The 15,699-nt window shown below is 51.6% G+C and overlaps 1 pseudogene; it reads right to left on the bottom strand.

Annotated features, from left to right (window-relative positions):
- Positions 1–77: 77 nt before the first annotated feature.
- LOC103595000 lies at positions 78–5,578 on the bottom strand (annotated as a pseudogene).
- Between the last annotated feature and the right edge of the window lie 10,121 nt (positions 5,579–15,699).

Raw genomic sequence — 15,699 nt, 5'->3', positions numbered from 1 at the left:
TGTAGAGTCTGGTCACAGGTGGAGGAGAAGGCCCGCCCTCCGCCGGCTGTCCCGCTAGCTGCCCCGCCCCGCCCCAGCTAGCTGCCCCGCTCCTCGCTGGCTGTCCCTTCCCGCCCCCGCTTGACCCCGCCCCGTCCCCGGGCCCAGGCCGGTCGTCGCTTCAGCGGACGCCCGTGCTGGTCCCCAAAGCTGAGCCACACTTCCGCGAAGAGGGCTGGGGGAGGGACCGATTCCGGCTTGGCTAGGGGCCGATAATACTGTAAAAATGACGTGGGCCTGAAGCACGGCGTACCACGGTTTGCACCCTCCGACCATCGCTTGTCCCCGTCAAAGCAGTCGTCTGGGAAAGTTGGCTACTTACCCAGCGACGCTGGGATCACTCCCGACGTTGCTCCTGAGGACCTGCTCTCCCCAGCTGTGTGTGGAACAGCCTCTGGGGTAGTAACTCTCGTGCCCACGAACCGAGAGAGATGGAAAATGCGGGTAAAGCCCTGTGGGTCAAAAACAATCTGATTAAGCCACTCCCCAGCCCCCGTTCACAGATAGGCCGCGGCAGCACCTGCGAGTCACTGTGCCCAGCGTAGAAATACACGTAAGGCCCGCAAAAGAGAAACAGAAACAGGGAAGCACGTTTCTAGAAAGGATGAGGAAGCAAATAGGACCAAGAAAGTTGCCGCACCTGAGCATAGGAATACAAGCTAAATTTTAGAAAAAGACTGGAAGGAAAATATAACCAAAAATCATCACATGGTTTCATTAAAATAGTAAAGTCACAGTGATTTTCTTCTTTCCACCTTTTTGAATTTTCCAATTTTTCTTAAATGACTGTGGCATGAATTTTACTAAATACTATTAAACTAAAAATCACTGTATTAGTCAGGGTTCTCCAAAGAGACAGAATCAATAGGATATGTATATAAATATGAACCGTGGAGGCTGAGAAGTCCCACCACAGGCCGGCTGCAACCTGGATGCTGGCAGCGTGGCTCAGTCCAAGTCCCAAGCCTCAGAATCAGAGACGCTGATGATGTCCTTGGTGTAAGTCTTGGAACTGAAAGCTCAAGTGTTGTCCCAGCTGCAGCGGGTAGTGAGAGCAATTGGCCTTCTCTTAGGGCCCCCAGCAGGTTGGATGGTTCCTGCCCATAGTGAGGGCAGATCTTTTCCACCCAATCCACTCAGACCCATATGTTAGTCTCTTCTAGAAACACTCTCATGGACACACCTAAAAAGATAGCTTTACCAGGTTCTTGCTATTCCTTAATCTAATCAAGTTGACACAGAATTAACCATCACAAGTCCATCCCTTGTCCACTTGGTATCCATACTTATCTCCTTAAATCATACTCAGTCTTCAAATAGGACAATAATGTAACAGTTCCTCCTAACGTGATAGAACTATCTTGTGTACAAATGAAAATGTGTTAATCCATTTCCCAGAAGAGGTAAAGTCCTTAGGTGATATTTACCCTTCTCCTAACATCTGATGACTTAATTGCAAATACTGTGAGGTAAAGTTTACAATATTTAAATGCTGATATAAAGTTAGTAAGTCTCATGGTACATGATAAGAATAAAGAGGAATAAAAACAAAGTTAATTGCTTAATATATATACAGTGTAAGTACACAGAGACATATTCTTAACACAGTAGGGAGGACAATCATAATCCTTGTTTCTGTAACTGGTCACGTGGTCGAAGCTGGCATTTATAACTACCTTCTTCTACTACCCATTCTGTGTTCCCTTTGCCTTTAGCGAGCACCTCAGCTGGTTGTGGTTCTTTACCCAGCAGGGTGACCCAAACCTCATCCCTGAAAAGTCTAGGCCATTCATAATCTTGCCTGGATTAGGTCGTTGTAATTTTCCATTGACCTTAATCACAGGGCATGGCAGTACTATGAGACATCCTAAGGGATCTCCTGTATTCCAGACATACTCTTCCTCACCTCCATTGTGAAGTAGTGGTCCAACTTCCCCTTGGTAGTCTGGGTCAATCACCCCAGCCAACACAGTCACTCCTTAGCCAGTTAATGCCGAGCTATGAGGAGCCCAAAGTGGTAGGGTGACAGCCTTAACTTCCAGTTCAATGCTCCTGGTGGGAGCATTTCCGTCTCTGGAACCAAGACCTCTAGACCAGCAAAGCATAAAGTTGCAGGGACAGGAAGCAAAAATTTTGCTAGTGGGTCCCTAGGGGTAATGGTGCTGGTGCCACTTCCGTTTCCACCCCTTGATTCCTGGACCCATCTATCCTAGCTATGGGAGAGACAGCACCATATATTGGGCGCTGATTTAGAGCATATACAGCCTTCTGGAGAACTTTGCCCCAGCCTCGCAGGATATTGTCACCTAGCTGGCAGGTAACTGTGACTTCAAAAGGCCATTCCACCATTCTATCAGACTGGCTGCTTCAGGATGATGGGAACATGGGAAGACCAGTGAATCCCATGAGCATGAGCCCATGGCCACACGTGTTTAGCTGTGAAGTGAGTTCCTTGGTCAGGAGCAATGCTGTGTGGAATGCCATGACAGTGGATATGGCATTCTGTGAGTCCACGGATGGTAGCTTTGGCAGAAGTAACTCATGCTGGGAAGGCGAATCCATATCCAGAATGTCTATTCTAGTAAGGACAAAACGCTGCCCCTTCCATGATGGAAGCTGTCCAGTGTAATCAACCTGCCACCAGGAGGCTGGTGGATCACCCCGGGGAACGGTGCCATATCGGGGACTCAGTGTTGGTCTCTGATGCTGGCAGATTGGGCACTCAGTGGTCGCCGTAGCCAGATCGGCCTTGGTGAGCAGAAGTCCATGTTGCTGAGCCCATGTGTAACCTCCATCCCTGCCACCATGGCCACTTTGCTCATGAACCCACTGAGCAATGACAGGGGTGGTTGGAGAAAGAGGCTGACTAATATCCACAGAACGGGTCATCCTGTCCACCTGATTATTAAAGTCCTCCTCTGCTGAGGTCACCTTTTTTTTGTTTTTTTTCGTGACCAGTAAGGGGATTGCAACCCTTGGTGTGGTGTTGCCCACATCGCGCTCAGCCAGTGAGCGCACCAGCCAGTCCTATATAGGATCCGAACCCGCAGCGGGAGTGTTGCTGTGCTCCCAGCGCTGCACTCACCCGAGTGCACCACGGGCTCGGCCCCTGAGGTTACCTTTTTTTTTTTTTTTCCTTTTTGTCTTTTTTTGTGACCGGCAACGGGATCGCAACCCTCGGTGCTGCACTCGCACCTCGCTCAGCCAGTGAGCGGCCGGTCTGTATGTGGGATCCGAACCCTCGGCGGGAGCGCCACCACGCTCCCAAGCGGAGCACTGTAGCAGTGCGCCACCGGGCCGGCCCCCTGAGGTCACCTTTTGATGGGCATTCACATGGGAAACAAATATCTTCACATCTTTTGCCCTCTCTGAGAGGTCCATCCACATACCTCTTCCCCAAATTTCTTTCTCACCAATTTTCCAATCATGTCCCATGAGTCAGTACATAATCACACATCTGGCCATTTCTCCTTCCAGGCAAAGTGCACAACCAGGCACACTGCCCGAAGTTCTGCCCGTTGAGAAGATTTCCCCTCACCACTGTCCTTCACGGATGTCCCAGAGAGGGGCTGCAGTGCCGCAGCTGTCCACTTTCATGGTGCCTGCGTATCGTGCAGAACCATCTGTGAACCAGGCTCTAGCCTTCTCTTCCTCTGTCAACTGATCACAGGGTACACCCCACTAGGCCACAGGTGCAGGCTGGGGAGGAGAAGGCAGTGTAGCAGGAGTGGGGACCACGGGCATTTGGGCCACTTCTTCATGTAACTTACCTGTGCCTTCAGGACCTGCTCAGGCCCAGTCACGTATATACCACTTCCACTTGATGACTGAGCACTGCTGTGCATGCCCAGCCTTGCCGCTTACTGGGTCAGGTGATAAATGAAGTTTTAGCCCAGGTCTGACTCACTGTGGGTCTATTGGGTCCCCGAACCCATCCTGTCTTTATCCCCCAGTTCCAGAATGTGTAATTGGAAGAGACATACTTAGCAGCTGGCAGAATCCCCACATTGGTTCCATGACCAGTGGAGTGAGGATTATTATGGTGGTGGGAAAGGCCAAATGGAAGCCATTAGATCTGCCTCTACCTAGGAAAATAGTAAATGAAAAACAATACCACATCCCTGGAGGGACTGCAGATACTAGTGCTACTATCAAGGACTTGAAAGAGGCAGGGGTGGTGAGTCCCACCACATTGCCAGTCAGCTCTCCGGTTTGGCCTGTGCAGAAGACAGATGGATCTTGGAGAATGACAGTGGATTATTGTAAGCTTTACCAAATGGTGACTTCAATCGCAGCAGCTGTACCAGATGTGGTTTCATTGCTTGAACAAATTAACACGTACCTGGTATGCAGCAAATATCTGGCAAATGCCTTTTTCTCCATCCCTGTCCACAAGGCCCCCCAGAAGCAGGTTGCTTTCAGCTGGCAAGGACAGCAATACACCTTCACAATCACATAATGGAAGAGTTTGTTAAAATTTGGCAACATTATCCACATTTCAAATTGATTACTTTATCAGAGTTCCATAGCCAAGTAATTAAAGGATAAATAACAAGTGGTATTTTTTTCTCTTTGAATTTAATGAGTTTACAACCCAAAATTAGGTAGTCATTTTACATTTAAGGAATAAAAATCTTTTTTAAAAAATACAAAGAGTGAAAGGATTTTAACCAAGTTTACACTTTTTGCTGTAGTTTTTAACAACAGTTCCTCTCATCATATCTTATTGCAATGTGCAAATACATTTGCAGCACCCATTACAATCATGAAACTAACTGTACAGAAGTACACTTTGTTAATAGTGGCCCTCAGAGGAAACTGACTTACCTTCTATTAAAAACTCTATGGCATAGAAGCATTATGTAATAATGCTACTTCACCTTTTGTCATAAGAATCATTGCCAAAATTTTCTGGAAATAAGTTCACATAAGAATTAAATATTTAAAGGGTGAAATGCTCCTTATTTTAACTTTAGCAAGATCTTTTTCATTGTTAAGAAATAAATAGTTTTAAGGGCTGGCCCGGTGGCGCACTGCTACAGTGCACCGCTTGGGAGTGCAGTGGCGCTCCCACCGAGGGTTCGGATCCCACATACAGACCGGTTCCCGCTCACTGGCTGAGCGAGGTGCGGGCGCAGCACCGAGTTGCGATCCCGTTGCCGGTCCTGGTCCGGTACGGGTGCGACACTGAGGGTTGTGGTTAAAATTAAAAATAAAGAACATATCACATGAGTCAGGATGATTTTCCTGTTCTGCGCATGAATTTTAGTCTTTATAAGGCTGGTTACGTTGACATCTAGGAGTTCCCGATTCTGGTCACATCTTGGTCATTCTCTGTACAATTTCAAAGTAGTGCAATGTTGCCATGACGTGCTGGGGCATGAAGACGTCCTGTGTGCAGTGCCATCTCCACAGTGGACACCAGCACGGGATTGAACACGGTCCGCTCCCAGGGCTCCAGCAGGTCGAGCACCGGGACGAGCAGGTACTGGAAGTAGAACCAGGACATTTGTGTCCAGGCCGGCACCAGCGCCATCCCTGCCACGCGCCTCCTGTGACGTGGCCACACGCCTCGTGCGACGTGGCCACATGCCTCGTGCGATGTGGCCACACGCCTCGTGCGACGTGGCCACACGTCAGTCCACAGTTAGTGTTTTTTAATTGGGTTGTCTCTGAGGTTCCTGGCAGCCAAAGCAAAAAGAGAAAGATTAATTTCACCATTCCACAAAGAGAGGATGGGGCATGCCAATTTCCACTTAAAGGGAGTCCAACTTTATCTCCCACTTAAATTTAAATGAAACTTCTGGTTTTTATGTGCAGCTTAAATTGACTCTTAAGGGACAGTCAAGAAATTTTGAACCAAATTTTGAAGAAAATCAAAAGGGACAATCTAGAAATTTTGAACAAAAGCAGGTTCAGTCAAACAATCGTACTTCCTCCCACGGTGACTGGTGGAAAGGGGCCAATACTCACTTGGGTGTCTGCGATCACAGAACACATGACAGCACGGGTGGGCCCGCTGGGCCCTGTGCCCGCGCGGGAAGGAGGTGCGGGCCAGCCTGGGGAAGGGGACAGGCCGTGCCGGCCCGTGCAGCGCGACTCCCGTGGCCAGCAGAAGGCAGAACTCACTTCTGCACCAACGTCCCTTCCACAAGGACATTTCTGGGACCACAGGGCACGTCTAACCCCTAAGTGCACGACCCAAACCACAGCAGGCCCCGAGGAGCCGCCCGCCCGCTGCCGAGCCCGTCCGCCTCCTTGAACGGGACTCCGGCTCCGGATGCTGCCTCCTCTTTTTTCCGACGGTTCAGGGCCGTCGCTACAAACTGCGGCTCCCGGGCGTCCCGGCGCAGGCGGCTCCCGGGCCTGGAGCCCTGCAGCTGCTGGGTGGCGCCGCCGCCAACGCTGCGCACGAGTTGTCCGCCGAGCAGGCTTCGCGTCCCTGGAGTCTAACCCTCAGGGGTGGCGCTGCTGGGTCACGGGGCTGAGGGACGTTTAATCTTGCTGGCAACCGCCACTTCCACAGCCGTTGTGCCCTTCGCCTCCCCACCAGCGTGTCCGCAGCCCCACGTGCTGCACGTCCTCTGGGGCTCGCCTGAGCCGCCGTCCTCCCTGCTGGATGGTGGCAGTAGCCTCCGGGCAGGCCCCTCACTTCCACCTGGGCTCCCTGTATCCTTTCTCCTTTTATAAAAGGCCAGTTGATGTCACTCTACTCTAAAATCCTCGATGGTGCTCTATCTTGTGCAGAATAAAAGCCAAGGTCTTTTCAGCGGCCTGCAGAGTCCCACGTGACTGCACCCTCGCTCAGCTCCAGTCCTGTCACCTGCCTCTGTCGCTCCCTGTGCTTTCCCGGCCTCGCGTCATCTTCCTCTACAGCACAGCCTGGAATATCCTGGAATGTCTGTGTTCTGACTGCCGCCCGGCACTGGAGAGTCCTTTCCCCGAGGACAGGGCTTGAGGGATGTGTGGACAAGAGGACAAGCAGGTGGTGGCTAGTGCTGCACAGAAGACCCACAGGGTGCTGGAGGGCCAGTGGCTGGAGCTGAGACTGGGTCATCTGTGGAGGAGATACTTAAACCCATGGCTGAAAGTCAAAAAGTGCCTAGACGTGAAAAGAGAAGGGCATCTGGACACAGGAAACGTCTGCTGCAGGGTCCCAAGGAGGGAAGGACCTGGGTGCAGGGGAGGGTGGCGGGGAGTGTAAGCAGGGAGGCTCGGGGAGCCTGGGGGAGCTGTGGGATTTTATTCTATGCACTTTGGGGGCTGCTGACCCTGTTATGCTGGACAAGACATGTACCAATCAACCCCCCAATCCTTTGCACCTCCTCTTAGCTTTTTGCAGCCCTCTCAAGTGCTCCCTGCAGTCAGGTAGCTTCTCCCCACCCCAATCCCCCCAGTCTCAATTTGCTGCTTCTATTACATTTTGGGCTTCAAAATCTGTCAGCAGAATTTGCAAAACAAGAGGATGGTGTTTCTTGCAAAGGTGGTGCGGTCCACACCATGGCAGAATCCTGAAAAGAATAGCTTGGGTTGCCCTCTCCGAATTGGCAAGGCCGCCAGAGGGAGAGCTGCTGGCAGTGCCACTGCTACGAGCGCTTGCTTTCACTGTAAGGATCTCTGCCTTGGCATGGTGGTACTGCTTTTACTTTCTCTTTTGATGTTTTGGCCAGCATGGCAGTTTCCTGAGTTTCCAAAAGATGCAGAAAATGACACACAAACAGTTGTTGTCATAAAATTAGATAGTCCCACCAAAGATCCAGGAAGATTGAACAATTCCAAATTGTCCCTTTTGAGTCAATTAATTATGCCAATGGATATTTCAAAAACATCTGTTACGATTAATCATGAGCAATTGCCTTTACTAGAGAAATTAATAAATAAAAGAAGTCCCCATCCTCTTCCCACCATCTGGGTAAATGGTTACATGGGATATAATATGAGAAAGGGAAAAATTTGGTATCCCCTTAGGGGACGTCCAAAATATGATGTAAGTTGGCAAACACCATTTACTAGAGATTATATTAATGGCAAGAGAATGGTTGGCATTAATGAGAAATTATATGATTGGGACAAATTAAGTATATGGGAATGAAACTGTAGAACCCCCTTTACTTGGTGGTGTCCAGTTTTAATCATTAAAAATCAGGTATTGGGATAAAAATATATTCTGTAAAATTATTAAACCTGCAAAATAAGATCTTAAAAGAATAAGAGAGTACACCTAGTTTTGTGAGGGATGGTGCTGTGCACAAGGACACTTTAACATTTAGATCAAGATTACAGGGCCACAGCCAATGCATAACCTCAAAATGTGCATGATAATGCTGCTCAAATATCCATTGTTCTTTTTCATTCCATTAGAACATAAGATCATTAGACCCCCATTAGAATTTAAATGTTAGCATTTTTCCTTTTAGCAAATTTGTACTTACAGTTAGCAATAGACATAGGTCATATGATAGTACTGTCTATCACTTTGTAACTGCAATAGCCCCACCCTGTTAATAGGGTAGATATTAACTACAGCTTGCCAACAGGAAAAGGTCACAGGTTAACTTCAGGACAATGAGAAGATGGTCCTGATCTGATAACCTGATACCAAAAGGAGGAAGCACGAGCTAATCACCTGAAACGTGCTGACGAAGGGAAAAAACTGGCTGACCACCAAAAAAGTTTCCCCCGTGCTTTTTGAATTATTGACTCAAGCTTGCTGATGTAATAAAAATAGCACCCAAAGCCCCCTACAGAGCTGTAAAATTAAATAAAAGGCATTGTCTCATGCTCTACTGCGCTCCAGCTGCAACACGCTGACAGCCCGCAGAGAGAGAATGTGCATATTGATGCATTGAGGTCTCCGTCTGTGTTTGTTATTTTTGCTGACTCTCTCTCCCTTTTCGGGTACCCACCCCTCACTGAAGCTGGACTTTGGCACAAAGGCAAAACTATCGAGTCAGAAAACAGATCAGTGGTTGTCAGAGACTAGGAGGGGAAGGGGCTGGTTGGCTGTGAAAGGGCACAGGGGAAACCTGGGGCTGGGGTGATGAAGTTCCTCTAAAATTTGTAGTGGTTGTTACCTGACTGTATACTTTTGTCAAAACTGTATGTATGGGCCGGCCCGGTGGCGCACTGCTACAGTGCGCCGCTTGGGAGCGTGGTGGCGCTCCCGCTGAGGGTTCGGATCCCATGTACAGACCGGTTCCCGCTCACTGGCTGAGCGAGGTGCGGGAGCAACACCGAGGGTTGCGATTCCGTTGCCGGTCCCGGTCTGGTACGGGCGCAACACTGAGGGTTGCGATCCGTTGCCGGACACGACAAAAGACAGAAAGGAAAAAAAAAAAAAACTGTATGTAAAATTATACCCTAATTTAAGAATGAAACAATATACACATATGTAAGAGAGAAAGATTCTCTTAGTAATGAAAACAAAACCCCAAACCCAGTGAGGTTTCAACAGAGAGGGTTTCAGTGGAGAGGTGGGGCTCACAGTCCAAGTCTGCCCGCATTTCACTTCCCACTGGGGCCTCTTCTTGCTTCCTGCTGCCACGCTGTGCCTCCTGTGAACCCCCAAGACTCTTCCTAGTTCCCCTTTGGTTGCAGAAAGAAGCTGTATCAGTCCATTTCCGTAACACTTTGTAACGCTAAGGTCAAGGGTTCAGATCCACATAGGGGCCAGCTGCCAAAAAACAAACGAATAAAACAGAATACCTGAAACTGGGTGACTTATAAAGAAATGAAATTTTCGTTCTTACAGTTTGGAGGCTGAGAAGTCCAAGGTCCAGGTGACACATCTGCCTTCTTCCTGGTGGAATGACTCCCCACAGCAACTCAGGGTGTCACGTGGTGAGAACAGGCTGAGCAAGAGAGAGCTGACTGCTCACTCTCGTCATAAAGCCATCACAATTACGGCCTTTACTCTCCTCCGTGAATGGGTCAATCCATTCACAAGGGCACAGTCCTCACAACCTAATCACCTCTCAAAGGCCCCACCTTTCAATTACCATAACTGGATCTCCCACCCTCAGTATTGTCACAGTGGAGATCAAGTTTCTAGTATGAATTTTTTTTTTTGTCCTTTTTGAGACCTGCCGCACCGTGCTCAGCCAGTGAGCGCTGTGAGCGCACCGGTCATCCCTATATAGGATCTGAACCCGTGGCGGGAGTGCTGCTGTGCTCCCAGCGCCGCACTCTCCCGAGTGCGCCACAGGCTCGGCCCCTCTAGTATGAACTTTTGAGGGACACATTTAACCCATAGCAGAGGCAGGCATTTTCAAAAATATCTTTAAAGAGCCCAGTTTCTAAAACATTGTTTCAAAGGCCACTGTTCTGGGCTGAATTGTGCCCTCCCGAAATTCATATGTTGAAGCCCTAACGCCCAGTAACGCCCAGCAGAATTTGGACATAGAGGCAATTAAGGTTAAATGAGGTTATTAGGGTGGGTCCTAATCCAATATGACTTGAGTTCTTAGGAGAAGAGGAAATTTGGACCCAGGCGCGCTCATAAGTAACACATGCGTAGGCTCAGGAGAAGACGGCCGTCTGCTAGCCAAGGAGAGAGGCTTGGAAGAAACCAGCCCTGCGGACACACTGATCTCGGACTTCTGGCTCCAGAATCGTGAGAAAACCAGCTGGGTTTCTTTCTTTTCACTGCCTGTGTCCTCACTAGGTGACCTCCTCTCCTGGCCCTGGGGAGGTCCCACACCTATCTTGTCCTGCCCTGTGGTCAAAGGCAAAAATTATCCTTTTTTAGCAAAACTCGAATCTTTCCCTCCTTCTTCCCAATTCTGGATCCCTTATGACCCTCCTCCTATGTGGCTTCTGACAGGCCCAGGTCCCAGCCAACTTCAGGGGAACAGTGCTGGGCCTCTGTGAACTCCTGCAGTGTCTCAGCCCTTCCAGGCTCTGGCCTTGGGCTTCCAGCTGAGACCCAGCCTGGGCCAGGCTCACAGGAGAACAGAGCCCAGGCCCGCCCCCAGCCTCAGACGCCTGCACACAGACACAGGTGGAGAGTGCCACCCACAGGGCGAGGGGGAGGGGCGTGGTGACAGCCTGTTTATGCCCTTGCATGTCCAGGCTGAGCGTGGAGAGTTGAGGCCACTGATAGCTGATGTGCAGTGCCTGTGTGAGGTTGACACCTGGCTCCACCTCCTGTAGAGTCAGAGAGGAAGAAAATCTGCTTTCCATGTCACACATCGTTGTGTGTGGATGGTTTGTACAAAATATACTGCTGCTTTGTTTGTGTGCTTGTTAATTAATACACTCTTTTCTTCATTCATCACTGTTCGTGTGACCGCTCCAAGCTGCTGTGTGCATTACCTCTAAGTGCCACAGAGAGCTCCATTGTGGGCATCCCCCACATTTTGTCAGCACCACTCTCCCTAGTGAGCCATGGGCCGGCCCAATCCCCCACATTTTGTTCAGCTGATCCCCAGAATATGGAACCCCTGATTACCTCCAACTTGCTGCCACGACAAATAACTCTCAGATAAACATCCTCAAACATGGCCCCACAAGCCTGAATGAGAATCACTTTAGAGAGACATCTAGGAACAGAATTCTAGGGACAGAATTACTGGCCTCGGGGTGGGCCTGTGTGTCGCCACTCTGCACCGCCACCAGCAGGGCTTGCTGCCTCCACACTCACCAGCACATGGCAGAGTCTAGCTGTGTGATTTCTGCCATCCTAATAGGTATAAAATGATATCTCCATGTTATTTTATTTTTGCATTTCCATGGTAAGCAATGAGTTTGAGCATCGTTGTTCAGAAGCCCTTTGGGTTTCCTCTTGCTGTCATTCAGGAGTACAGTTTGTATCCTCCTGTGAGCACATGCTGAGACAGAGCCAGGAGAGCGTGAAGTTTTTGAGAAGGGATGAGTGATGTCTGTGACAGACAAAAGAGGAATAAGCAGGATTGGCCAGGGAAAGGCTTCAGATCACAGTGCAGATGTGACCCCTGTGGAAGCGAGCAGACCGGGAAGCAGATCTGATAAGGACCCACGGCCACAACCCACAACGGGAGCTCCAGAGCAGAGAGCCTCGGAGAGAGAGGGGGACAGCCCTGCTACCCGCCACCACGCTGTTCACTGCCTGGGAAGCGCAGGCCTCTGCGGCAGCTACCCCTCTCCTCCGTGGGAGATGTGACACCTTGGGATGTGGCCCAGCAGCTGAGGTCTCGGGAGCTTAAGGCCTGCGCGGTGGATTTTGAGCTCACTGCAAGGTGCTGTTCCCATCGAACATCTCTGCTGTCATGAGCTCTGCACTTGAGGTGCTCACTCTGGACTGGACTGGAGCAGAAGCTGCAGGGCCTCGCCACTCATGTCCCCATGGGGGAGCCTGCCGCACGCTCCCCACAGAGCCACAGGGGAAGATGCCGGGCGTGGCTTTCCCGTGTGCCCGGGGAAGAGGAGACGACGACACATCATTGTCTCTGCCACACTCATCTGTAACTTACCTGTTCAGCTCATTGCCCTTTTATCCACTGGGGCTCTTGTTACTTTGCAGGAGTTCCTCAGATATTCTATCAGCACCGCACTCTCCCGACTGAGCCACCGCCTGGCCCTCCTCAAATATTCTAGATGCCAGGCCCCTTGATGGTTTTTGACATTGCAAGTATCTTCCTCCAGTCTGTTCTTGGCCTGTAAACCCTGCATTGAACAGATTTCTCAGATTCCCCCATTTCTCCCTTTATAGTCTGTGTGTTGTTTTGTTTTTTTGGCAGCTGGCCGGGATGGGGATTAGAACCCTTGACCTTGGCGTTACAACACTAGGTTCTAACCAACTGAGCTAACCCGCCAGTCCTATAGTCTGTGCTTTCAAAGGATGGTTTAAAAAATGTTTTCCTCCATAGGTCACAAAGCTATTGCTTGTGTTTTTTCTATTTTGCAATTTAGTTTTATTTTTACATTTGTTTTCAATTCATCCTAAGTTTACCCTTGTATGTGGTGATGTATAGAAAACCAATCTTTACTTTCTGCACACGGTGAGCTCATTTTCCCAGCAGCATTAACAGACTTGAGGTGTCCGCTTTCTCGCAGGCTCGCTGTGTCCCTCGGGTGATCTGTTCTGCCCCACTGGTCCTTGGCTCTCGTGCCTGGACCGAGAGGTTTTCATTACCATGGCTTTGTGCGGGATCTTCGCACAGTTAAGGCGACCCCTCTACTCTTCCTTTTCGAGGTTGTCCTAGCTGTCCAGGGCTTTGTATTCTTTTGCACAAATGTGAAAGAGCTTCTGATCCATCCCAGAGGAGGGTTTTGGCTGATGGTCAGGAAGGAGTGCCCAGGAGGAGGCAAGCGGGAAAGTGCGGGACCAGCCTTGCTGGGCGGGGACGGCACAGACACACAGAGGGACAGTGACCTGCACGAGGCCTGAGGCCCGGTGCACTGGAGAGCCAGCACGTGTCCAGACCAGAACCACAGAGGCATGTAGAAGGCAGAGGGAGTGTGTGGCTGAGAGGCACGTGGACAGGCCTCCCGGGGAAGTCAGGAGGACGGTGGGAGGCCTCCAGCTTAGGAGGTGACAGCTCAGCCTTTGGAGTTTGTTTTTCCAGCTCTGTCCCTATAAGCTATGTGTGTGGCTCTGGGCACCCTACCTAATCTGCCTGAGGCTCAGTTTTCTCATCAATAAAATGGAGATAATAATGGTGGAATAACGATAATACTTCTGAACTTGGCATCTGGTAGAGTCTGGGCTCTGGTGACCGCCTGTGAATGGAAAGGCGGTGGGAGCAGCGCGCGCCGAGGCGTAGAGCAGGGCTGGGTCTCGGGAGCGCGCGGAGTCCTGGCGGACACACCTGCATAAGGTCCTCAGCGTTCCTGGGTTTGCAACCAAGGAGTCGGCCAGTGGCTACCCCTGGGAAAACTGGCCACTGGCTCACCCCATCCTGAGGCCCAGAGCCAGCTTCTGGAGCCCCTATTTCCCATCCACAGAAGGAGATGATAATACATGCCTCGAAGTCATATTAGGAAGGAAATATGCAAAGTCCTAGGCCCGGTGTCTGGCACGCAGAAGCCTCAGTCGTGGTGGCATTGTAGGCGGCCTGCTCAGGGGCTGCTGGCAGCTCTCTCCGTGCACTGTGAGTGTGGCTGGCCATCAGGGCTCAGGCTGCGGGAGGTGCTTCAGAGGACAGGAGCTCATCAGCTGCGGAAGGGGCACGAAGAGGGGACGGGAGAGGAGGGGGCTGCCCACTCACGGCCTTCTCCTCACATCCAGCCCCTCTGCAGGCGCGTCCCTTCCCTTCCCGAGCTGCCTCCCTAGCTCTGCCCACAGTTGCTTCCATCCCACACACCTTGTCTCAGGGACTAGCTTTTTCTCCAGGTGTCCCTGGCTCCCCAGCAGGGTGGCTTGGCTCCCACGAGAGCTCAGTGCTGGTGGAAACAGAAGGAATGGGGGGCAGCCGAGCTGGCATCCCCTGGGCCTGTGGACTGGGCTCTGAGGGGCAAGAGCACAAGTGACACTTGCAGACGCCGGGAGCCCAGCATGTCGTGGCTCACCTGTGACTGCTGGCCATCTCTCCCTGCCACTCTCGTAGATGTCTCGTCCCTTCAAACTGCAGGAGGTGAGGCCATGAGATCTGTGGCATCCCCGGGGGACAAACCGATGTGCTCCCTCGCCTTCCAGGGCCCACCTCCGCCAGCACCCGCCCGCCGCCCCAGGTGTCCAGTCAGTGTGGCCACAGCCCCAAAGGCCACTTCCTTCTATTTGTGGCCTCCTACTGGCCCCTAGTCTCTGGGGTTGAGGTCTCCCAGGTCCTGGCCACATCCACTCCCCTCAGCTCTGGGACAGAGACCGGTAACAAAAGGAGGTGAAAGTACATCAGCAGGGAAAGGAGGTGGTCCTGGCCCTGGATGGAGTCCCACCTACAGTCGTCCCCATCACCGCCCCCAGGACCCTCTCAGCCAACGCCAAACCAGCAGAGGCCACGGGGTGGTGGCTCATTTCTCAAGACCACAGGACCCTCCAGCACCCAAGCTAAGCAGGAGCCCAGAGCTCCTCCTCTGTGCCCTGGACTCAGGCCAGGGGCTTGCCATCTGCAGGGGACACTTGGCTGACAGGAACCAAGCAGGAGGTTAAGGCACCCACTGCCAGAGAAGGTCAGTCTGGAAGGCCAGAGCTGCAAGGGGAACAGGGACGATTCTCCCGTCGTGGGGAATATGCATAGAGGCTGGGCGGGCAGAAAGCTCCCCGCCTGCGGGGCTTCCCCACCAAGCAGAGCCTAGGCTCTGGCCTTGAAGGACAGGTGGGTTTTGGAAGGCAGGAGTCCAGAAAGAGGAAAGAAAGACAAGTCCGGCAGGAGGAGAGGGGCAAGGTGGGGAGACCCAGCCCCAGGGCCTGTAGGGCAAACGTGAGGTTCACACCCAAGACTGAGTCTGGAGCCCGCGGCTGTGCAGGTGGTGGGTGGCGGGCGAGGTGGGTGTGGCCCTGGGGAAGCTGTGGGGCTGGCTCTGACCCAGCTGTGACTCAGCACTTGCAGTCAGCCAGGAGGCCAATCTGGGATTCCCCATGTTACCTCAAGCAGCCTTTCCCCCTGCACGTGATACCCCGACAGCCCCCACCCACACAATCAAAGCAGAGTGACTTCTAGAGGGTGAATTCCTAAGGCCCAAGGGGCTAGAAAACTTCAGCAATCCCCCCCCCCCCCCCCCCCCCCCCCCCCCCCCCCCCCC

Source organism: Galeopterus variegatus, unplaced genomic scaffold (assembly GCF_000696425.1).
Source record: "Galeopterus variegatus unplaced genomic scaffold, G_variegatus-3.0.2 Scaffold73, whole genome shotgun sequence".
NCBI classification, from domain to species: domain Eukaryota; kingdom Metazoa; phylum Chordata; class Mammalia; order Dermoptera; family Cynocephalidae; genus Galeopterus; species Galeopterus variegatus.
Note: the sequence above shows the minus strand (reverse complement) of the source record. Positions and strands in the feature narration are given on the sequence as shown.